Source organism: Cervus elaphus, chromosome 18, assembly GCF_910594005.1.
Source record: "Cervus elaphus chromosome 18, mCerEla1.1, whole genome shotgun sequence".
NCBI classification, from domain to species: Eukaryota; Metazoa; Chordata; class Mammalia; order Artiodactyla; family Cervidae; genus Cervus; species Cervus elaphus.
Window position 1 is genome coordinate 40306814 of NC_057832.1, and position 24113 is coordinate 40330926.

The following is a 24113-nucleotide window of genomic DNA, read 5'->3' on the forward strand; positions in this document are numbered from 1 at the left end:
GAGATCCTGACTGGAGCTGATAGCCACTTCCTCTTCTCTTTTGTTAGGGTTAGAGAAAGTGTACGTGGCGGCTGGGCAGGGGTGGGGTGGCGGGAAGCTGTATGGCAGAGGTATGGGGAAACGTCTTGGCGAGGCAGCAAACTGGAGAAAAGGGCAGGTGAAACAGCACTTGGACCAAGTGTCCTGTTTCCTCACCTCCTTCAGCTTTCTTCTCCTCCTTCTCCCAAAGGACACCAATTACCTGCAAGGGGCTAGTAGAGGGATCTGGGTCCCCAAACTGAGCCGCTTTCCAAATGGCCAGTAAGTGCTGACAGCCACAGCAGTCGGTTTTGAGGCAGGGGAATCCTTGTGAGGGGCCTGTTCTCCATCAAGAGGACCTGGATTGCTGGCCCTGCCCTCCGCTCTGGCTCAGCCCCATCGATCTGGCTCTCACTGTCAAGACACCTTCCCAGAGAAGGAGAAGCATGATGGAAGGACCTCTCTCTCTCGGTTACAACAGCAGACAAAGGACCATCTAACACCTGAGACCCCTCTACAGCGCTGTCTGAGCTACAGAGATTGGCTCCGGCTTGGTGAGAGGGCCTTCCTCCGCGTGTGTAACTGTCCCCTGACAGCCGCAGAGAGATCCGGTGCCGTACCGCTGTCTGCACACTTCCGAGAGGCCCTGGGAAGACGGGAACGTGGCTAGAAGCAGCCGCGGTCAGCCTCCAGGGCTGAAGCAGTGGTCGGGGTTCCTGCTGCAATTCCTCACCGTGCTCCGCTGCAGGCTGCTCACCTTGGAGAGGGAGCCCACCACCAACTGCAAAGCAAGGATGTGACTCCTGGCCCAGAAAGACCCGATGACCCATTCGAGTTCATACAGGCACCTCCTGGCCCTTCTGCCCTGGTTTTACCTCCTCCTTGCACTTATCTTGGGTAACAGAGGAAGGAGCTGAGAGATGTGAATACTGTTTCTGAGTCTGTTTCTGTGGAGACCTGGGACCCAGTCAGCAAGGAGGGGTGTGATTAAATCCAGGCCGACTCGGAGATGACGGCAGGGCGGCAGTGTCTGCAGGGACTTGGGCCACTCGTTAGGGGGGAGCTTTAGGATCAGGAGAGGGAGGAGCTGTGGTAAAAGCCAGCGGCATGGGACAAGAACCACCCCGGCTTCCACGCCAGACCGGCCTTCCACTCCCCAAGGCCGTGTCCAGAGGGACACAGAGGTGAGTGCTGGGTGGCAGAGACAGTAGAGCTCTTTCTATGCCTGGGAAAAGAGGAGTGAAATGTCAGCTATGTAGAAATGTCACTGTCAACTACGTACATTTCATTCCCATAAACACTGACCAAGTCCTACCTATGAAATCCCAGGCACTGCCATCAGAGATAAAACAGAAAGGAGAGAGAAACAATCTCTGCTGAGAGCCTAGAAACAGAGCTTTATGAGATGTAACCCTGGATTCCAGCTCGTAACAAGGAACTGATGTTCTTTCACAAAATGGGATAGAGAAGCAGTGGTCTGAGCTATGGAACAGAGAGCCTGGCCCCCGGGCAACCCAGGCCAACCCCAATCAGGTAACCTGGGGTCCAGGGAGCCCAGACTGCGCTTACGGTTACTGCACCAGTCAGTTATAAGTAGCAAAGGTCTCTGCTTCATGAGCATTTCCATTCAAGAGGGAAGAAGCTTTTCATAAATAACGGTCATCAGACTAAGTACATTACACGGTCTGTTAGTGGACTCACGTACGGAAATAAAGAGAAAGAGTGGAGCAGGATGAGGGGATGAGACGTACCGTGGCTTAAAAACAGGGATGGTCTCTCTGAGAAGGAGGCATCTGAGCGAGGACTCGTAGGGAGCGAGGTCCACTCAGGGAGCAGATGTCAGGGGTCTTGAGTGAACCATGGGCCCTCCTCCATGTGGGTCTATCAGGCTGGTAGACCTGCAGGGCCTCCCCTCTGCAAAGTGAGGGCCTAGAAGGCAGGCTCTGTGAGCTCTCCTCTTCCTTTCTTACAAGGTCTGGTACTTAGGAAGTGTTCAGTTAAAATCCAGCCATGAGGCACAGTCCGGAGAGGCGGTCCTGGGTCTGCTCTGGGTATGGCCCCTTTCCTGGGCTGAAGAAGCCCCTTGTAAAACTCTGGACACACACAGAGTGGTGCTGCACTGTTATACAAGACAGGACACTGAACAGGACCTTCAAAATAATTTCCCACCTTCACACTTTTAGATGACAACTCCTGCATAATGGCTCATGTGGGACGATGTACCCCAAATCTGGTCAAGAGACACATTCACCTTTGGTCCTCCTAAGGTTGTAATCTCAGATGGTAAAGAACCTTGCCTGCAATGCAGGAGACCTGGGTTCAATCCCTGGGTTGGGAAGATACCCTAGAGAGGGGAATGGCTACCCAAACATGGCAGATTTCATTTTCTTGGGCTCCAAAATCACTGCAGGCTGTGACTGCAGCCATGAAATTAAAAGGTACTTGCTCCTTGGAAGAAAAGCTATGACAAACCTAGACAGCATAATAAAAAGAAGAAACATCACTTTGCCAACAAAGATCCGTATAGTCAAAGCTGTGGTTTTTCCAGAAGTCATGTACAAATGTGAGAGTTGGACCAGAAAGAAGGCTGAGCACCAAAGAATTGATGCTTTTGAACTGCGGTGTTGAAGAAGACTCTTGAGAGTCCCTTGGACAGCAAGATCAAACCAGTCAACCCTAAAGGAAATCAACCCTGAATATTTATTGGAAGGATTGAGGCTGAAGCTAATGCTCCAATACTTTGGCCACCTGATGCAAAGAGCCGACTTACTGGAAAAGACTCTGATGCTGGGAAAGACTGAAGGCAAGAGAAGTGGGCAACAGAGGATGAGATGGTTGGATGGCATCATCAACTCAACAAACAGGAGCAAGCTCCAGGAGATGGTGAAGGACTGGGAAGCCTGGTGTGCTGCAGTCCATGTGGTCGCAAAGAGTCGGACATGACTAAGCAACTGAACAACGAGGTTGTAATGTAATCCAGCCAGAGTACAGATCTTCCTAATAACCCTGTGTGACCGTTTTGGCTCCTCCCTGTGTCAGACCATCTCACAGGCCTCCTCGGGTACACTTGGCCTCACCTGTGTCCCAGACCTTCAGCCCCTTGCTCTGCTGCAGCAGCCGTGGCTGAGCCGGAAACTTCGAGGGCAGTGGGCAGGTGAGATTTGCCACCCAAGGTCCATCCCAGAGACAGACCGCCAGGATGCCCTGAGACCTGGGCCGCAGGGCACCGGACCCATGTCACAGGTGTTGCAGAGGGAATTCTTCTCTGCTTCTTCCTGCCAGGGCTTCTGTTTCAAGCACAAAGAAAACACAGCTAGTAAAGGTAAATAGCAAGAATTCTGCTTGTTCCCTGGACACGTGCCCCCCTGACAAATCTTTCAGATGCCTTGTTCTATGTTTAAGACATAGCTGTAAAAATTCAAGATTAAGTCCCACCCAAGGACTCAGTGCTTCAACTGCTTCAACAATAACTAGACACAAAGGACTTGAGTCCCACCCACTGAAAAAGACCATAAGATTTCCTTTACTCCTGGAGTCTGTTTTCACATTCACGCCTCTCACTAGCCCTCCACTTCCCTCTCCCTGTAGGAAATGAGCAGTAAATGACACTACTCTGGGTTAGCGGCACCATCTGACAAAGAGACCATTAAGATGTGAATCGCCCCGCATGTGTGCATGTGTGTGCCTGTGTGTGCATGAGCCTGCTATTTCCCGACACGCAAAAGTCTGCTAAGGCTTTTAAGCTCTGCTTTGAAATTTTTTTGACTCAGATAATTTTCCAGGATCTTATTCAGCTGAACTCATCAAATGCACTTTGTTTTTCCCATTGTGGATCAGCACAGGCAATTTTCCGAATGACTCTGGGGGGATTATTCCTCTAATGTGTTTTTTCCCTGAGATCTGTTTACCTCCTCAGGAGCTGAACCTGACCTTCTCCAGCCTGTGATGGAGGTTGGCAAGAGTGACTACCTGGTCTTTTTCACATTAAAAAAGAAAAAAGAAAAAAGTTAATAGGAAATCTACTTTTCACAACATGTTCCCTTTACTCAGGGCAGGCTGCTGGGTTCGCATGTTTAAATTGGACAGGGAGTGATTTTTCACAAAGTTTTAATGCCCTCAGGCTCAGCAGTGCACTGCTGTGGATCTAGCCTAGACTTAGTAAACACTGCTTTGTAGAGCAGAAGAGAAGGAGGTAACTCGCGGCTCTGAGAGCATATACCTCTGCAGGCCTCCGGGGGCCGATTAGGAAGTTATGCTATAGGACCTTGGCCTCCTAGGTCTCATTCTGCACAAGCTGGATTATGGAGAGGATCTAAGAGTAAGAGCGGTGTGGAGAGGCTTTCTGAGGCAGATTCTGTGCTCACTCTCTGCACACGGGACTCTGAGATGCTCCTCTCTTATGCTCCCCTCACAGCCATATTTTAGGCTTATCTCCTCTGCATGAAGGATAACTTTAAAATCCTTAGACTGGCCCCCAAGACCCTTTGCAGAATTGCTGCAAATCATCTCTCCACCTTTATTTCCCTCCCTTGAGCTACACTCCTCTGCAGTGGCACACCCAGCCCAGAGTAGACACCAGGTCTACCACCCCCAAAGCCACCCGCCATTTGCCAAACTTATGGCCCTTTCTTTACGGAGCTCCCAGGGCCAGAAAGCATCACGCTCACCTGCTGAAATCACAACCACCTTTCCAAGCCCACATGAAATAGCATCTCCTTCGAAAAGCTTTCTCAGATACCCCATGCCAGTTGGAATTCATTTCTTCCTCCACCCACTCCACACTCTGTGTCTATTTCATGGGGCTTAACAGAAGTTTGGGCTGAAGTGGGTAAAGAAGAAATGGGCAAATCCCACATATAGGTATTTTAAATTTAACTCTCCTTTTTTGTTAAGAGGGAGTGAAATGCTTGTGTGAATGGAAGCTGATAGAAGCAGAGCAGGAAAGGCTGGTGGGTTTGAAGGGGACGGAGTGTCCCAGGATATTGCCCACATAGAAGTCTCCCCTGCAGAGCCAGAGAGTAGGACCTAGGTTCTAAAACCCACGGTGGGGAATGAGAGCTGCAATGTGAACTGCGTACACATTGGTGGTGATGGTTCATGAATAATATGGAGGGAAACTGCCTTAAGTGTCAAAGTGCTGTCCAAAATTCCCTGTGTCTCTGGGGTCAAGACTAATAGATTGGGGTGGCCAGACTTAACAGGACTCGAGCCCCTCATCAAAGACAACGTGAAGGCTCTTATCTCTGCACCTGTCTCATCCGCTTTGCTTTGAACATCTTGAGGGCAGGAATCAAGCCTTCCTCATCGTGACACCTCCTGCATGCTGGCACTCAATGATGGGTATAGAATTGAATTGAATTAAACTACATGAGCCCCGGTAAAGGTTTCTATCTTAAGGGGCTCTTAATAGCATCCATAAGAAAACTAGATTCAATTTTACACAGCTTTAAAACCCTTATTTAGCCTGAATCAGCTTCAAGGAGGAAAATACTTCTTTCAGAGAGGTATGTGTGTCTGGAAATATAAAAACACGCAGGAGAAAGGGCCTTCATCTGAAACATTTTCTAAACCATAAGCCATTCACTCCAGCTTTGGTCCAATAGTGTGAGATGTCTTCTCTGTCCTCTTTGCTTTGAAATGTAAAATATTTTTCAAATGCGAAAAAAAGTGCTGATAGAGCCAATTCGGGTCTATTTTATAATTGGGGAAAAACAAAAGTATACCCATACAAAAAAGGAAAATAAAACATTCACGCCACCCAAAGAGAAATGCTTTGTCCGCATTTGGTTGTTATGACTTCCCACGTCTCCCTTAGTACCTCCAGACCTCACCTCAGGTCCAGCAGCGACATATGTCCAGAGTCCTACATCGGGACCACGGCCACATCCTTTCTGCTTGGTCACTGCCTGAGTTACCTTGGCTATTGTCCTCCTTTCTCTTTATGGATTCTCCCTCACTCATTTTAGGGTCTCACATTTTATCCTTTCTCTTCTTTCCCATCTGTCAAAACCTGCTCTCAGGACAAGTTCTAACTCGCACACTCTAGAGTCTAAACCACAAGCAAAACTTTGTGTGCTCCCCATTCCAGAAGTATATGCATTTAACTTGAGGGGAAAGCCTTAAATGAAAGAACTATAACCCCAACCCTCAGCTCCAGAGCCCTAATAGAGTACTTCCCATGTGTTCTCTCTGGAGGCAGATTCAAGTTGTGTCATCCTGATGGACACCAACATTGAGGACCCTCCGCCTGAAGAAATGCTGAATTTCTTCAGTATTATGAATACAAAATTAGATATCAAAGAATACTGATTTAAAAGAAAGCTGTGTATGTGAGGTACTCTCAAGTTTGGTCTTCGGGAACTTGACAAATTCGTTTCTGATTTTTTTTTCATCGATAAATGATCAAAATGAGTGCCGTTAGCCCCACTTTACAGGTGTGGAGACTGAGACCCAGGGAATCACACAGTCAGCAAAGAGAATCACATGGTGACAGACAGTGGAGGCATCTACCCGAATGAACTGGAGGCAAGAAGAGTTAAATGATGTCTTATAACAAAGAAAATATTTGTAGATGAGATCCAAACACACATTTCCTGACTCCAAGCCTGCTGTTCTTTTTAGGACCTGAGCCATCTCACTGTAGCTCACATCTGCTGAAACTTGGGCCAATGCTTCCCGCCCCGCCGCCCCCCTCCCCCAAATCCAATGTGGTCTGACTTCTTTAAGAAGAAAAAAAAAGGAGGTACTATTGTTGCAGGCTTGGCCTTTTCATATATACAAACATGGTGAAAAAACAAGACTAAGCATATCATCTTAACATTAAGGAGTCCTGAGAGAAATAAGGATGTGTCATGTTCCTGGTAACAGGAGTGCCCAGAAAACCTCCACACCAAATTTCTATGAAGTAAATTACATGGTAAGTAAAGAACTCACTATTTCAAGGAACTCTATAATAAAACCTTCTGTTAAAACTTAAAAGAATTCCTGTCAATCAAAGAAGAACATCCTAATTTCTCTTTTGAAAGTCTGAATGTTCATACCCAGGGCTTTCTTTTGGTAGAACACAATTACACACACTAGGAAAAGTGCTGAAATTTGGACAGGCCTGTGAGGTGGACAGAAATAGCAACTGAGGGATTTCTCTGGTGGTCCAGTGGTTAAGAATCTGTGCTTCTACTACAGAGTGCATGGGTTTGATTCCTAGCTGGGGAACTAAGGTCAACATGCCACAGAGTACAGCAAAGAAAACAAACAAAAAGCCAACAAACACGGTTTCATTCAACAATGAGAAGGAGCTGCAGCACTGTGAAAATGTGTCAGTCTTGCTAATTTTGTTCTTAGTTCCACTGCATGAATGCTGCTGTCAATAGGGTTTCCTGTCGGGTCTTTAAGAGATGATTATCCTGCCTGTTTTCTTACAAACCGTGCGAGATTGATTGCAGCAATGGCCCCATTGTCCATGCCTCCCCGATTTGCAGTATTACCTTGCACTCCTCTCAGTAAGAAGTGGGATCTATTTCCCCACTTCTTGAATACGGGCTGATCTTGTGACTTGCTTAGGCCAATGGAAGGCAACTGAAGTGCCCCACGTGCCTGTTCAGAGCTCAGGCCTCAGGAGGCCTTTCAGGCTTCCATTCACCACCGTGGCCCCCTGGGACTGCACTGTGAACAGTCCAGGCTAGCTTACTGGAGACTGAGAGCCATGCAATCCTGGACCATCTTCCCCACCCCCACTGCCTGAGCAGACAGCCAGCCCACCAGCAGACATGCAAGTAGGGCTCCACGAGACCACCCAGTCCCCGATGGGAGCATGGGCAGACCCAACCTGTACTGTTTGACATGGGCCTCGTCTGGTTTAGATCAAAAGAACCTCCCAGGCGATCCAGGGATGGACAAGCTAAATAAATATTGTTTTAGGGCAGCTTGTTTCTGTAATTAACTGACAATAGACAACAACCACAACACCTTCTTACAAACATTAGCTACTTTGAGAGAGCATTTTCTGTCTTAAAAATGAAACATTCACACTGGTGGTTAATATTCCATCTGCTTTAATATCTTAGACCAGTGCACTGTGGCAATCTGAGCTTAAAGAATTCCACACTATGAATGTATTCACAAGGAGTTACTGAAACACGTGTCTGGCAAGAACATTGTTCTGGCAGCCATTAAAAAGCAGGAAAAGTAGAGTTTCCAGAACCACGTGAATTTTTTTCTATGACTAGATCTGACTTTGCTCTCACTCTAACGATTCAGTCATTTCTGCTGACATTTACTCACATTATTAAGAATTTCTAGATATACTGTAATTATTCAGTAGAATAATCAGGAATAAATCTCTATTATGCATAGAGTAACCCCTTTACAACTATTTGGCAGTCTGACCACCTATTTTTGTAAATAAAGCTTTACTGGTACATAGTCACACTCATGCATTTACATATTATCTACGACTGCTTTTGTGTGACAGCTGCCGAGCTGAGTAGCTGCAACAGACATCCTAGGGCTGACAAATGCTAAAACATTTACTATATGATCTTCCAACCCCTGCAGTATACCACAAACATTTTTATATTAACAGTAACTCTATTAACATAGCCAGTATTAAGATATGCCAAAATTACAAGCTTTGGTCTGATAAAACCTAACCGATCACATTGCAGGGACAGATAGTTAGAAAGAGAGGCAGGGGTGTGTGAGGCTACTGTCAGCAAAAAGCTGTAGGAATACAATCCTGTTGGGTCTGTTGGCTGGATTTGCCCCAGTTAAGCTGCAGCTAGGTTATACAACACAAACAGGTGAGCCAGTGGCCACAAAGTTCAGTTCAGTTCAGTCGCTCAGTTGTGTCTGACCCTTTGCAACCCCATGGACTGCAGCATGCCGGGCTTCCCTGTCCATCACCAACTCCCAGAGCTTACTCAAACTCATGTCCACTGAGTTAGTGATGCCATCCAACCATCTCATCCTCTGTCATCCCCTTCTCCTCCTGCCTTCAATCTTTCCCAGCATCAGGGTCTTTTCCAATGAGTCAGTTTTTCACATCAGATGGCCAAAGGATTGGAGTTTCAGCTTCAGCATCAGTCCTTCCCATGAATATTCAGGACTGATTTCATTTAGGATGGACTGGTTGGATCTCCTTGCTGTCCAAGAGACTTTCAAGAGTCTTCTCCAACACCACAGTTCAAAAGCATCAGTTCCTCAGCAGTCAGCTTTCTTTATAGCCCAACTCTCACATCCATACGTGACTACTGGAAAAACCATAGCTTTGGCTAGACAGACCTTTGTTGGCAAAGTAATGTCTCTGCTTTTGAATATGTCGTCTAAGTTGGTCATAACTTTTCTTCCAAGGGGCAAGCGTCTTTTAATTTCATGGCTGCAGTCACCAACTGCAGTGATTTTGGAGCCCCCAAAAATAAAGTCTGTTTTCACTGTTTCCCCAACTATTTGCCATGAAGTGATGGGACGAGATGCCATGTTCTTTGTTTTCTGAATGTTAAGTTTTAAACCAACATTTTCATTCTCCTCTTTCACTTTCATCAAGAATCTCTTTAATTCTTCTTCGCTTTCTGCTGTGAGTGTGGTGTTATCTGCATATCTGAGGTTATTGATATTTCTCCCAGCAATCTTGATTGCCGGGAGTGGCCATAAAGGATTTCCACAAAGTCAAGCTCCAGTGAGCTCTGCCCATCTCTTGTTCTGTAGCCCATTCATTAGTCTTGGCCCTTAGGAATCACCTGATTCTTCTGCCAGACCCGTAGTTATATTCCAGGCATCTTAGGGCTCATAGCCAGGGCAGACAGACAGCTGGGCTTGCCATTCCCCCTTCTAAGCCTTGGCTTCCTTGTTTATAAAATGCCAACCAGGTGGTGATCTCTGAGGTTTCTCCCAGGCTGGACACCGTGGTTCTGAGCTGGTGCAGTGACGGCGGTGCTGCTGGCGTGGCAGGGGTGTGGTGACCAGAGGTGCAGGCCCACCCAGGCCATCCATTGGCTACACAGGCTTCCCCGACTCCTGTGGATCTGCTGACCCCAACTCGGCTCTGCCGAGCCTCAAATTCTGGCAAACCCACATATCCACAGGGACAAGGCACCTGTTGGCACCTCACTCAGTGGGGTTCCAGACAGGCAGATGGCAAAATGGTGGTGCCACCAGCTTTTCCAAAAAACAGAGAGAGAGGATGTGTATCTATCTGGCAGGAAGTGACTATGAGCACTCAAGTGTTAGCAGGATAACTCTGGTGTTAGAAATGCCAGTGCTAGATCCTTTTCTTCTTTTTACCAATGTGCACTTTTACAATGATGGTATACAAAGAAAAAGAAACAATAAAAAGTGTTTTCAAAGGCCCTCATTCCCGAAACTAAGGCAACAGGGATGACTAGGGCAGGCTGATGATCACACCCTTCCTAGCTACACATTTTCCATGCTGAACCATGACCACCTCTCCTCCCTTTCAAACCCAGCCTTGATGCTCGTGTTAGGTATACTTCCTGTGCACATCACGGGGCATGTCCCAGGCCAGTGTGAGCCCACCCCTGTGTTTGGGAATGTTTTGATTCTGCTATAGCAGGGACTTCAAAACCTGCTTGGCCGTTAGAAACACTCGAGGAAATTTAATGTGCAGTAATACTATTTCCAGGGGCCCTGACTCATATGGAGTCAGACTGGTTTAGTAGCTCAGGGGTACTGCTTAAATAGCTGGCCTTTCTAAGGTTCCCCAGATGGTTTCAATGATCAGCTTGGTTTGGGGTTCAGATCTTTCTGGAACCAGAGCCAGTCTGGGAAGGTAACCTCAGTCTCCTGCTGGGCTTTACAGACGCCAAGGAGAAACATGGAAAAGTGATCAGTGGGTTTCCTCTTGTCAATCATATTTCCCCCTCCCATGCCTCTTTTTATTTTCTGTATTGGTGAAGAGCTCAACCTCAAAAACCATCCTGCCTGCCTCTTCTCCTCGGTTTTGCCAATGTCTAATTGCAGGACTTTGGGCAAGTTTCTAAACCTCCCTGTGCCTCAAGCTCCCTTATCCATGAACTAAAGATCATGGCACCACCTGCTTTGGAGTACTGTTCTGAGAACTGTACCAACTGACACGTAGAATACTGAGAGGGGTGCCCGGCCTGTGGTAAAGCTCATTAGTGGTGGCTACTGTTTTCATTATTTGACTTGCTCTGGTCCCACATGTCACCCTCGGCACACTCGCCTTGGCCCCTTTCTAGAGGGAAGCGCAGCTCCTTGGGGCACAAGAGGAGGTGCCGCATCGGAGAGGAAGGTTTGGGACGGACTTGTCAGTATTCATGCAGTTACAACCCCTAGCACAGGCCTGGGTCATGGGGTGGGGCACACTTGCAACAGAGCACTTCCCCGGGGTGCAGGACAGATGTGGGGGCTCCAGGTCCTAGCCCTGGGCTTCCTGGGGGCCAAGGGCAAAGCGTCTCCATGTCAAGGGAAATACAAGCAGGGACTACCTACCTCAGGGCACGCTCTTCCTTCCCGTCAGGATGGCTGCACATTTGGAAAATGGGCACTATTTTAAGATGTAATTATCAGAACAATAGACCCTAAGCGATTGGACAAGGTGAGAAATTTCATCACTCGCCAAGTTTCATGCTAAAATTGTGGAGTTTAGCAAATTTCTACTCCTGCTCATGCTGTGGGTTAATAAACAACCATAGCCAGGGGTGATCACAGACTGAGGGAGAAAAAAGCTTTCCTCCAACCTGTCAACTCTGTACCTGGAGCAATTTGGGATGGCAGAGCTCCAGAAACTGCAAGAAGCTGCCACTAACAGTGTAACTGTGGTCTTTTACGCATACAGGAGATGTGCTAGTTGGTGGCTGCTTTTTTTGAAGCTACATATATTAGCAACCCACAGTGAATCCGTTCTTTATTTTTAGGCACCAAGCGTGATCCTTTCTGCTCCCAGGATGGCATGAGATACTTCAACAGATGATTTAATGAGCACAACCTCATAAAAATAGCACAATTATCTATATTTACAACCCAGAAGTTTCTAGTGTCACCTTATGTTTGGAGGCGGTGTAGGCATTTACTGGATGCCCTCGAGCATAAATAAATGACACTGATGGGGTAGAAAAAGCACAAGAATTCCAGTGAGACTAGCTGAGTATGAAGCCCAGCTCCAAGCTCTGGGTCTCTTTAGGTACATTTCTTGATCTCTGAGATGGCCTTTGGGAATCCCAGCCCCCTCAGGGGGGTATGGCCAAGAAATGAATGCTTACACATATTCCACTGGCTCCCTGTGTTTCCCAATCACCCTGCGGCTAGGCAGGGTCACATGACTAGCCAATGAAGGAGGGGCAGAAATGACCTCTGCCCCTTCCAGCTGAGGCAGTGAAAAAACCAGGTGTGATTATGCCACCTCTCTATGGCCTGGTCCAAGGGACTGAGAAGGCCACCTTCCTCTTCAAATGATGCAGCTTACAAGATGGCAGAGCTTCTTTCAGCCTGGGTCTCTGAGTGGCTTTGTGGAGGAGAGCATTCACTCCTCCTCCCCCATTCCCAACTCCTTATGGACCTTCAATGAATAAACAGCAACCTTTTTTCAAGCCATAAATGAATGCTATATATAAAAAATTTGAAGTTCAATGAATAGCCAGTTTGAGTAAGAAATCATCGTTGTTAACATGGTAGCATGGAGATTTTTGCGTTCTTAAGGGACTTCTGTTAAGGGGTTTCCAGGTAACTTCCTCCATTCTCAGAACAACATGGCCCGCCCTCACTAACAGCCAAGGTCTTTGTGAGACAGTAAGATGTAATGGTAAAACAGTGTGGCTTCTGACGCTGTACTGCCTTGATCTGAAACCGTTCTCCGTCATTCATGAGCTTTGTGATTGCTCTGTGCCTTGGTTTCCTTATCGAGACATGGAGCTCATTCTTCAGAGGACTGTTACACATACCAGTAGATAAAAAACCTTTGAAACCGTGTCTTACACGTAGTACGCACCCAATAGACAGCAGCCACGACTAGGCAAACCATCTAGCACATGGCAGGTATTCAGCAAATATTAGTGTCCTGGATCACCTCCTCTTTCCCTTGGATCCGGGATTCCCAGCTAGAGCTGCACATTAAAATAACTTAGGGAGATCTGAAAATGGACCAAGCCTGGGCTGCACCAGCAGAGTTCCTGATTTAATTGGTCCATGGGCACTGATTCAGACAGACAGGTGCCCCTGCTGGACCGGACAGTACATTAGGACTGTCTTCCCACCACTGCCCCTCCACTGCCCCCCCGCCGACTCCCCCGACCTCCCTCCTCCTGGGCCTGCAGCCGTCTCAGCACCGCCTCGGGATTGCTCGGCACCATCCTGTGCTCTGGGGCAATCCCACTCTCCAGCAGCAGGGATTTCTGAGCTCTGGGCCTAGAGCTCTCAAACACAGCATCAGCTCACACTTGCTGGCTGCCTGACTCTGGTCTTGTGGTCCAGAAACTAACTGCCCTTTCTTTCTGAGGCTGAGTTCCTACGATGCATTCCTGCCTCACCAGCTCCCAGAGCTGGGCTGGGTGTGCTGCCCCGGGGATGTGCCTGAGTTCAGATGCAACAATACACCTGAAGAGAATGGAGGTTTTTCAGAACAGGATGAGGAGAAACCTGAGTCTCGGGAAGAGGGCAGGGAGGGGAGACAGAAGGAATGCGGGGCAGCGGAGCAGGCCGGCTGCTGGTGCAGTGGGGTCCTGAGCATGAGCCCACGGTGGAGGCTGGGACAGAGAGAAGATGCTGCTTGTGTGTGTGTGCGTGTGTGTGTGTGTGTGGGGGGGTGGGGGGGGGGCGCAGCTCAGCAGGAGACAGGTGGACTTGGAGGAGTAGAAGGAATAGCGGCCCAGGTATTTGTCTGGGCCTGTCAACTGGGTCCCTTGTGCCAAGCCCTCACCCTGGTGAGCTGCAAGCCCTGGACCCTGCTGACTCTTGGGTCTATTTCCATCCTGTCAGTCAGCCCTGCCCCAGACCTGGGGTTCACCTCAGGAGCCCTCCCTGATGTCTGGTCCCTGCTCTCTGAGATGCACTTCCCGGAGACAGCTGTCTGCCAAGGACCTCTACATGCCGCTGAGATGAGGCGACTCTGGGGCAGAAAGCTGAGGATGGAGTGGGTAAGCTGTGTGGACATGTGGGGAAAGGGCCTTCAAGCAAAGCCAGCAGCAAGTGCAACAGCCGTAGGGTGAGCACGCACTCGGAGTGTTCTAGGCATCGGTGGGATAGAACGGTCTGGGGAACGGGGTAAGTCAGGGAGTGGGAGAGGTGGCCGAGGTGACACCACCCTGACAGGGCCAGACAGGCCAGGTAAGAAGTCTGGCTTTTACTCTGAGTGAAATGAGCAAGATACTGTTCTCAAAAACTCACAAAACTTGTAACCTGAAACAGCTAAGATGAGCAGGAAAAAGCAAAGATGAGCTGAAGTTGAAGAAGTAGGATGTGGTCCTGGTTTGAGCTCCCTCTTTGTGACAAAGCACGATGCCAAGTTCTAGTTCCCTATCAGGCAGCCAGGCCCTTCTCCCCAGAGGCAGTCCTGCCCCAGGAAGAATGTCCGGCTTTTCCCCCCACTCTGCCTGCCCTGCCCTTGTGCAGGCAGCCTGCCTTGCCCTACGCTGCCAAGTAGGAAGCGTTCATGTCCCCCTCCTCCTCAGTCCAAGGGAAGAGACAGGAGAGAGCGGACGTCAGTTCTGGTTGGTAAAGCCTCTTAACGTGGGTGCTTTGTGTATGGGGGGGTAGGTGGGGAGGGGAGCTGAGAAGGAGAAGCTGCTGCTACCTTTAGGGGAACAGAGGGACTGGCCCTGAAGATCAGATGACTGGCCCATCTTCCCCACCTTCCCTACATTCCTCATCGCTTGCTCCTTCCACCACAGGCTCCCTGGGTTGAAGGCTTTGTTCCTGTTCTGTTGTCAAGCCCAGAGGCTCTGACTTCATTCAAAGGCAGGACACTCTGATCTGATCCAAAAACTATGCACGGGCCATGTCTCCACAATTTGCCCACCTCCCCACACTCCGTGGTGATTGGAGACTTCATCTGGCCTAGAGACAGGTGACAGCTGTGACCAGGATTCCAATAGCTTGTTATATTCTAGTTAAAACTACTGTTGCCCAAAGAATAATTTGTGTAGCAAACCTCTGAACAATATGTTCATAGTAAAGTTAAAAGGCAGCTTTGAAAATGATATAAATAAGATTATTTATCTATTGATTATTTATCTATTGATCCATCCTTCCCTGGTGGCTCAGTGGTAAAGAACCTGCTTGTCAACACACACTTGATCCCTGGGTCAGGAAGATCCCCTGGAGAAGGAAATGGCTTATCTATTGATTATTTATCTATTGATCCATCCTTCCCTGGTGGCTCAGTGGTAAAGAACCTGCTTGTCAACACACACTTGATCCCTGGGTCAGGAAGATCCCCTGGAGAAGGAAATGGCAACTGATTTCAGGATTCTTGCCTGGGAAATGCCACAGAGGAGCCTGTGGGCTACAGGTTCACAGGGTCAAAGAGTCAGACAACAGCAATTGATCCATCTATCTATCTGGGTCCCCAATAGAAAACTGCATAAAAGAGACAAAAGGCAACTAACAAAAGAAACATAAATGACTAAAAACCTTGAGAACCTCAATGTTTCTAGAACGCAAGAAATGTATATTAAAACATTGAGAACAGACAGTGAACATGGACAGTAGTTAATGTCGTGTAGGAAAAGGGAAAACAGACTCACTCAAGCATTACTGATGGTGATGCACATTGATCTGACCTTTCTGGAGGGGAGTCTAGCAATAGGTAGGAAAATTCTAAACAGGCATACCCTTATACAGCAATTTTGCTTAAAGGAATTTATTATTAAGAAATAACTGTACAACTCCACAAGGACATACATATAGGAATTTCCAGGAAAAGCAACCTAAACCTCCACAGTAGAAACCTGGTTAAATAAAATATGCTACATGGATATCATGGAGTTGTCTTTAGCTACCAAAACTGATATAAAGCCATATTTAGTGATATAGAAAGGAGTCCACAATATAGTAAGTACAAAAGCTACATTACAAAAATGTGTAGCGTATGATACAATTTTTTTGGAAAATTCTGTGTGAAATGTATAAAAAATTCTGGAAAATATATAGGCCAAAATAAATTATTTTTGGTTGCCTCTGAATTACAGGATTTTGTTTGAGTTTTTTCATATGTTTCTGCATTCTCTGAATTTTAGGTAATGAACATGTATAACTTTTGAAATCAGATAAAATCAGTAATGCTGAAATGCTCTGAACAGTGGAATGAAACGCTTGGTTAGGAGACCTCAGTAGAAAGATGATCGCTGCTCCCTTCTGTTCCCACCTGAAGCCAGTCCATCAGGGCATCTCCAGATGGAATTATGCTTCAACTGCCTCAGGCAGGCAAGTATCTATCCTATTTATAAAAGTTCCCAGAAAAAGAAGCTTCAAAACTTCCCTTGACAATCCATTCCAGAGTTTATCAAATCCATCTGAAAAAGAAATTTCCCCTAATGTCTAATCTGAAACACCTGTTCTGTGATTTAAGTCACTGCTTTTCTCCTTCAACTTGCAGTGAAAATAGGAACTGGTGGCTGCCGCCGGTCCTAATCAAGAGCAATTATTTCCAGAATATCTGAAATTGTATACATCCTGCAAGCTAAACACAAGTGCCTACATACACTCACAAGTGCAAGTGAGCATGCATGCGTGTGCATGCACACACACACACACACACACACACACACATACACTCAGGACTCCATAAACTGGCATTATCACAGAAGCAACATTAAATTCTGAGCCTTAGGCTCAGTCGAAGGAGCCATTTGGAAAGCCCCAGCCCATCCTCAGGCAGCTCAGAAGCACGGATTTCAGCCCCAGGCTATCTGTGTGTCCAGCAGTAACACTGCCAGGAGGGTAACCTTGAGCAGGAATGGGAACTAGAGATGCTGCAGGAATCTTTCTCAGACTTGCTCTGGTTGATAAGAAAGAATATCATCCCCCCACACCTTGAGAAGAGGAGAGAGAAGAGCAGTTTGCTGATGCTGACAGCCGACATGAACAGCACATTGTGACATCAGCTTTCTGTCTGTCTGCTCCTTAGTCCCTCCTCTGTTCTGCTCGCTCCCTCCTTGTCCTCCTGGTCCTTCCCTTCATCATCTTCTGCCCAGTCTATTGTCTTCAACCACATCGCGGCTCACATTTATTGTTCATTTACCATGCCTCAGACACTGTGCCAAGAAATCTACATGTACTCATTCAATGCTCACAACCATCCTAGAAAATGGACTCCACTCTCCCATTTAAAGTGGTTTAATCCATGAGCTCTGTCCGCTGCTTGCTGGCTGGGCACCAGATAGTCTCTAGATGCAATCCTTAGTAGCAATGGGGTTTCCGTGGCCCCAGAGGTGCTCCAGGATGGGAGGGCGGATGTGCCGAGGAGCTTCCACGGCTCAGAGACCAAGGGAGCTGAACAGGGTAGAAGTAGCGGAGACCTCAGGCTTTGGAGCCTGGAGCAAATGCTGTCATGCCTCAATCCACAACCTTTGGGCGTATGTGCTTTCCAAGATGACTTCCCATCACCAGGCTCTGCCTCTGTGCCTGAGGGCACTTATTCCCCAAACCAGAGTAGGCCACTCTGCCCCTGGGAGCCGTCTTCAAACTCAGCTGTTGGTATATTAATACCCCAACTCTCTCAGCCCTTGAGTGGGATTATTCTGGGTCATGAGTTTTGTCTCCAGGGGATTAAACCATAGCCATAATGATAATTATGTGACAGTCATCCTTTATTAGCTGCCTTCCTTCTCCTGAATCACTTCCCACTGCCCAGTATATAAAGGCTTCCCTGGTGACGCAGGGGTAAAGAATCCGCCTGCCAATGCAAGAGACAGAGAAGACGGGTTCAACCCTGGGTCGGGAAGATCCCCTGGAGGAGGGAATGGCAACCCACTCCAGTATTCTTGCCTGGGAAATCCCATGGACTGTGGAGCCTGGTGGGCTATGGTCCATGGGGTCGCAAAAGAGTTGGACATAACTGAGTGAGTGAGCACACATGCACACCCCATGTACTACTTGTACTTGAATCCTTATCGCCTTCTTGGGAAAACCTAAGGCAGGGTTTCTGACAGGCCTGGTTTGAATGCCAGCTCTGGTCCTTTCCTTCTGTACAAACTTTGATGAGCTTTGACTCTGGAAAGGGGGGCGAGGTGTTACATTTCTATATATTAACACAAAGTTCTGGCACAAAGGCACTGGAGAAAAGCCATTCTTATTGTTGCTGTGAAGGGGGTTCTGTTATGTGGTCACCGTTCCTATCCTTAAACAATGATAAAACATTTTTTCCTTCCTCATGAACACTTCTGGAAACTTAAACACCAAAGGCTAGAAGATGACTGCTCTCCAGTCTTGGACCAGGAAAGCTAACAGCAAATCTGACCTGTTGTATAGACCTGAGATCAGATGTAGTTCCTGAGAGTTCAATTTCTATTTCAAGGAAATAATTGCAAGCAATTTTCCAAGTATGAGCGTTCCACCCACTTGCTAATTTAGACATGCCAACTCCTTCCTTAGGTAGAGTGCTTTAATGCTGACAGAACATTTCCATCCACAGTGTATAACTGCTTTTGATTCTCACCACTGCATCCTTGTGTCCGTCGGTACAGGACAGCTCGTGCTCCATCATGAACCCCACAGTCTCAGGGCATTCACACAACAAACACGTATTTCCTGCTTGCTCTCCCATTACTCAGCTGGGAATCCACCCCATGTCACCTTCTCTGCAGTGTCCACACTGACCACACAACCGTCATTTGGAATGTGGCGGGCACTGTGGCCAAGGGAAAAGAGCCACCAGGAGCGTCCTATTCTAGTGGGCAACGGGGAATCATCGGTGCAGAGAAGTAATGACTGTGTGTGGTGCTCAGTTGCTTCCCACAACCAACTCTCTGTGTCCAACTCTTTGCGACCCCGTGGACCACAGCCCAGCAGGTTCCTCTGCCCATGGGATTCTCTGAGCAAGAATACTGGAGTGGGTTGCCATTTTCTTCTCCAGGGGATCTTCCAACCCAGGGCTCAAACTTGAGCCTCCTGCATTGCAGGCAGATTCTTTACCACTTGAATCATTAGGGATGCCCAATGAAAGGAATGACTACCATCATGTTATTCTACCCATTTTATTAGTGAGTTTAAGTGCTTTCTTAAAGTCCTCCCGGGAATTAGGGCAGAGCAGGGGCCAAGGTTCTGGTGGCTGCTTCTCCCTGAGCTGCCCGAAGAAGACAACACTGGGAGACGAGGACCCCACCCCTCTACTCTCTCTCTCCAGGCTCAGCAAACCTGAACCCCATCTTCGTAATGCGACCCACTGGCTATCTCAAGGTCAAGGACTGACTGGTAAAAGGTCAAAGAGACTGACTTTCTGAAGTCTTTCAGGCATCAGGTGATCAGGGGAATTATGTTTTTAAGTGGTAGGTTGTGGGAAGGAAAGGCGTCCCTCCCTCTGGTTTGATAGAGGGACCTCTCCTGTTCCCAGAACCAAGCAGCAGTCTCCAGACCGGAAGATGTTAACACCCTTTGTCCATATCACCAAATACGAGGTGTTCTCTAGAATCCTGCAGCTTCTACCCAGCAGTGTCCTGGAGCCCACTCGCGTCAACCTGCAGGAACCGATTGTGTGTGTCTTTTCCTGGTTCCACAATCAGCACAACGGTGGCTTCAAACTGGCCTCGGCAGGAATATTTACACCACGGAAATTGGAAGAGTTGTTTAAGTCAGGGCTTTTTTTCTCCCAGACTGCTGGCTGTTTAACAACAGCTTAGCACATCGCAGCACACCACTGAACTCCTCACTCACGCTCGGCTTTCCTTCATGTTGTTGCATGCCTTGTGGGCATACGTGGAACCCTGAGGACCGGAAAGCATCTTTGAGGAGAGGGGCTCTGCTTCGTCCCTTGTAAAGTTCTTTCCCCTTCCCTGGTACACACTTACATGGCCTTTACTGTTTGCCAGCCCTGTTCTAATCACCGTATGTATAAAGTCTCTAATCCCTGTGAGGAAGGTGCTATTGCTTTACAGATGAAGAAACTGAGGCACAGAGAGGGGAGGAAACTTGTCTTAGGTCACAGAGCAAGCAAGAAGCGATGCCAGGATTTCCACCCAGGAAAGTCCAACTCGAGCAGCCCTGTTTGTAGTAACCACACTCTACCTACCCTCAGAGCACATAACAGAAGAAGAGGAAGTTCTTAACTGAGAAATCACGTTAAGGGGAGGGAGGTGGGAGGGGGGTTCAGGATGGGGAACACATGTAAATCCATGGCTGATTCATGTCAATGTATGGCAAAAACCATTACAATATTGTAAAATAATTAGCCTCCAACTAATAAAAATAAATGGGAAAAAAATGAAATCACGTTAAATACCATTTTTTTGAATATCCATGTGAATTACATCTGGCAATCACACAGTTAAAGTGGACTTTTTTTCACTAATTTAATATTCATTTATTGCATGCTGGCTGGACGCCAGGCTCTGTGGTAAGTCAGGAAAAGGACACAAGGATGTGGCCAGTATGAGGTAACACTTATTGTGCTCTCATTAAACAGGCACCCTGGCAGGTCCTAAGGGGCGACCAAAAGATGATCATGACAACTGATGATGGTGACAGCAATGGGACTCACTGTCATTTAAACGCTTAATGGCCACATACAGTGCTGAGTACCATCACATTTCAGTTTTGCTATATCTTGTGAAACAAATATTTTGCACTTCGTGTCCATTGTACAGTTGAGGAAATGGACAGCCAAGGACATGTCAGAAGCCATGTGTGTGCCTGTTCAGTTGCTCAGTCATGTTCGGCTCTTTTGACCCCATGGACTGCAGCCCACCAGGCTCTGCTGTCAAGGGGATTCTGCAGGCAAGAATACTGCAGTGGGTTGCCATTTCTTTTTCCAGGGGATCTTCCCAACCCAGGGATCAAACCTGAGTCTCCTGTGTCTCCTGCATTGGTAGGCAGATTCTTTATCACTGAGCCACCTGGGAAGCCTGTCAAAAGCCATACAGCCAATCAGAGCTCACCCAGGAAACTCTGACGACACTCTACAAAGGCAGAAGAGTTAGTTAGACTCTGGGGTTTCTCTCCACCACCTTCTGACGACAGCCAGGTAGTTCTGTCTTTGCTCCAACTCAATCCCTAATGTTTAAATCTCATCCTTCAGGAGATCTTTTGCGTTGTCTATCTAACACTCCTTGAATATAGATATAGTGAGAGGAGGCCCAAAAACCAAAAGAAAAAAAAAACTTTTCCAAGCACTTTTGTAAGAAACATGAATCATTAGCATTCCGAAGAAGCCTACAGTAAGCATAGATGTGCTTGATATTCATTGAGTTCAACACACAGTGCCAATGAGACCAGAAACTCATAACGTGCTCAGTAGGGAGCTTAAAACCAAAGCAAGGACCTCTTCTTACCCAGCTTTGTAATTAGAGCCGCCTATGGGAAACAGAATGAATAAAACTTTGAACTTGGAATTATCAAAGTTACCTTTGAAATGAAGTGTTACTATCAAATAGAGGGATAAAATTTTAAACAAATATGCTATAACTTATACAACTCTTTGAATGTTTTTTCTCTAAAGATAGTACCGCAGAAGATTATTCTCTTGTTCAGCAAATAGTGTTATCACTTAAAAGTATATTGGTAACTATTTTTAGAGGGTTTTTTTTCTGGTCTAATCTAGGAAATACACACACATAATGCAACCGTGTGTGTGTGTGTGTGTGTGTGTGTGTGTGTGTGTAGGGAGTGTTACTATGCAGCCCATAGTTCTGGTTCAATTCAATCACTTGCTCTACTGAGTATGTTTGGTTCCAAATGATTCTTTGCTCTTTCTAAAAATAAATGTCACCTGCCACAGACATTGTAATCACTTAGGAGAGCCAAAATAACATGCCTGGAGCGCCACAGACACAATCCTCTTGTGTCTTGTTGGATTGAATATAAATACGGACACTCCTTTAGGAAAACAATTCTGCCATTTGTCTCAGAAGGCTGAAAAATATCTATAACCTTTGATTAAATACTTATACTATGATTATACGATGCTAGCTTAAGAAAATAATTTAAGATATAGAGAAAAAATTTTCTGTACCTGAAAAATATGTTCAGGTAAATAGTATTTATAATAATAGATAACAAAACAGCCGCCCAACTGTTCAACAGTAGGAGAATGTTTAAGTAACCTATTCTGGGACTTCCCTGGTGGTCCAGTGGTTAATAATCTGCCTGCCAACGCAGAGGACATGGGCTCGATCCCTGGTCCCAGAGGGTTTCACATGCCACAGGGCAGCTGAGGCCCTGTGCCACGACGGCTGAAGCCTGTGCTCCCTAGAGCCTGCGTCTGCATCAGGAGAAGCCACTGCTGTGAGAGGGCCGTGAACCACAACTAGAGAACAGCCGGGCAGCAACAAAGACCCCTGGTAGCCACAAAGACCCCATGCAGCCAAAAATAAATCAATTAATTAACAATTAATTAAAAACAAAAACAAACAAAAAAGCTATCTTGCATTCATACAATGCAATGCTATGGACCATTAAAATATTTATGGAAAACTTGATAATAACATGGGAAATATTCGCATCATCATGCTCAGTGGAAGAAAACACCATCAGTACACAAATTAAGTGAAAGAAAATCTCACCAGGATATAGTATCATTTCAATTAGTAAAAAATGTGTGAAAAGAAGATTGGAAGGAAATATACTAAAGTGTTAACTGTCACCACCTCCAGGTGAGTGAAATTTCCAAATGTGCATTGTAGTAATACTTTTGTGGTTAGAAAACATAACTTACTGCTGTTCTTACTAAGGGAATCTTCAAAGGTAGCTATCCCAGCATACCTCACTGCCTATATTTTGAAAGTCATCAAAACCTTATCTATCAAAAATTGGTACTGGATTGACTGACCCAATGATTTGATGTGATACATTAAAATTGAGTTCAATGGACAGAACACTGCACTGTCTATTATTCACATGCCTTTTAAACCAGGTTACTGATAGGTTGGCAACAGTAAGTTATTTTGCAAGGAAAAAGTTAGCAAGTCATTTGCCCACTGGGGCTGTCCACTATTATTCATGACCTGTGTGTTACATTCGATGATGACCCAGCAGAGCAATCTCTATCTACCATATACCAAAAGCAACCATGCAATTAAGTCAATTCAGGCCCCAAGTCAGTCAGTTCAATGAGACAAATAAGGGTTTTTCTTTTAAATGTCAGTTGGCATCATGTGAAGCAAAATTGACTGACTGACTGAAGATCTCAGTTATCAACTGATTTGCAAAGTATTCTGAGCATGCCAAGCTTGCAGCCATTTTGCTTAAAGTACAGCCTGTTTTCAGTAACACTATCTCACCAGAGCCAATAAACATTTTTTTAAATCTACTATAATTATCAAGGTACAAATGTTTCCACGCTGATTGGAAACCACCCTGAGTGCAGCCTAAATGAACTGTAGGAGTGAAAGGAGGCCTCCAGCCTTACCTCGGAGCAGAAATTCTGAGGAAAATGGGTCTTTCAGATCTGACTTCTAAAGGAAAAGCAAAAAGAGCAGCTTCTGACAAAAGCTACCCTGCTGACATCAGCCACAAGTCCCACTCCTATTTCCCATTACACATTTACAAGTGGCTATTACAGACCTCAACGCTGACAACAGTTTCCTTAGAACTGGAGACCCTCGTGTTGTGATTATTGTTTTTGTTCGTTTCTACCTTCTCTGACTATAAACATTAAGCTAGAAATATCTGTTCTAGTAGACCCTCTTAAGAAAATAGGACACAGCCCCAGTCCAAGGTGGACATTAAGCACTCACCATGAAGAGGTGAGGGATTCAGGGTCTGCTTCTAGCGATTCCATTTACAGGAGGACCTTGGGCAAGTCAGTCCCCTGGGTTGCTGTGCAGGGCATGAAAAACAGCAGGTCTGATGAGTTCCAGATTCAGTACTACTGTAAGCCAGGTCATCTGAAATGCAAAAGAACATAAAGAAACAATTGGTAGAAACGCATAACTAAGCTCATAAGAAAGTAAGGGAAATCCTTGGAGGACCCCTCC

At 46.6% G+C, this 24113-nt stretch overlaps 1 long non-coding RNA gene across 1 annotated transcript in view; it reads right to left on the minus strand.

Annotated features, from left to right (window-relative positions):
- Positions 1–23592, minus strand: part of LOC122673758 — a 39186-nt gene extending 15594 nt beyond the window's left edge. Inside the window, exon 1 of the long non-coding RNA XR_006334819.1 lies at positions 23546–23592. This is a non-coding gene — a long non-coding RNA (uncharacterized LOC122673758). The remainder of the gene's footprint in view (positions 1–23545) is intronic.
- Between the last annotated feature and the right edge of the window lie 521 nt (positions 23593–24113).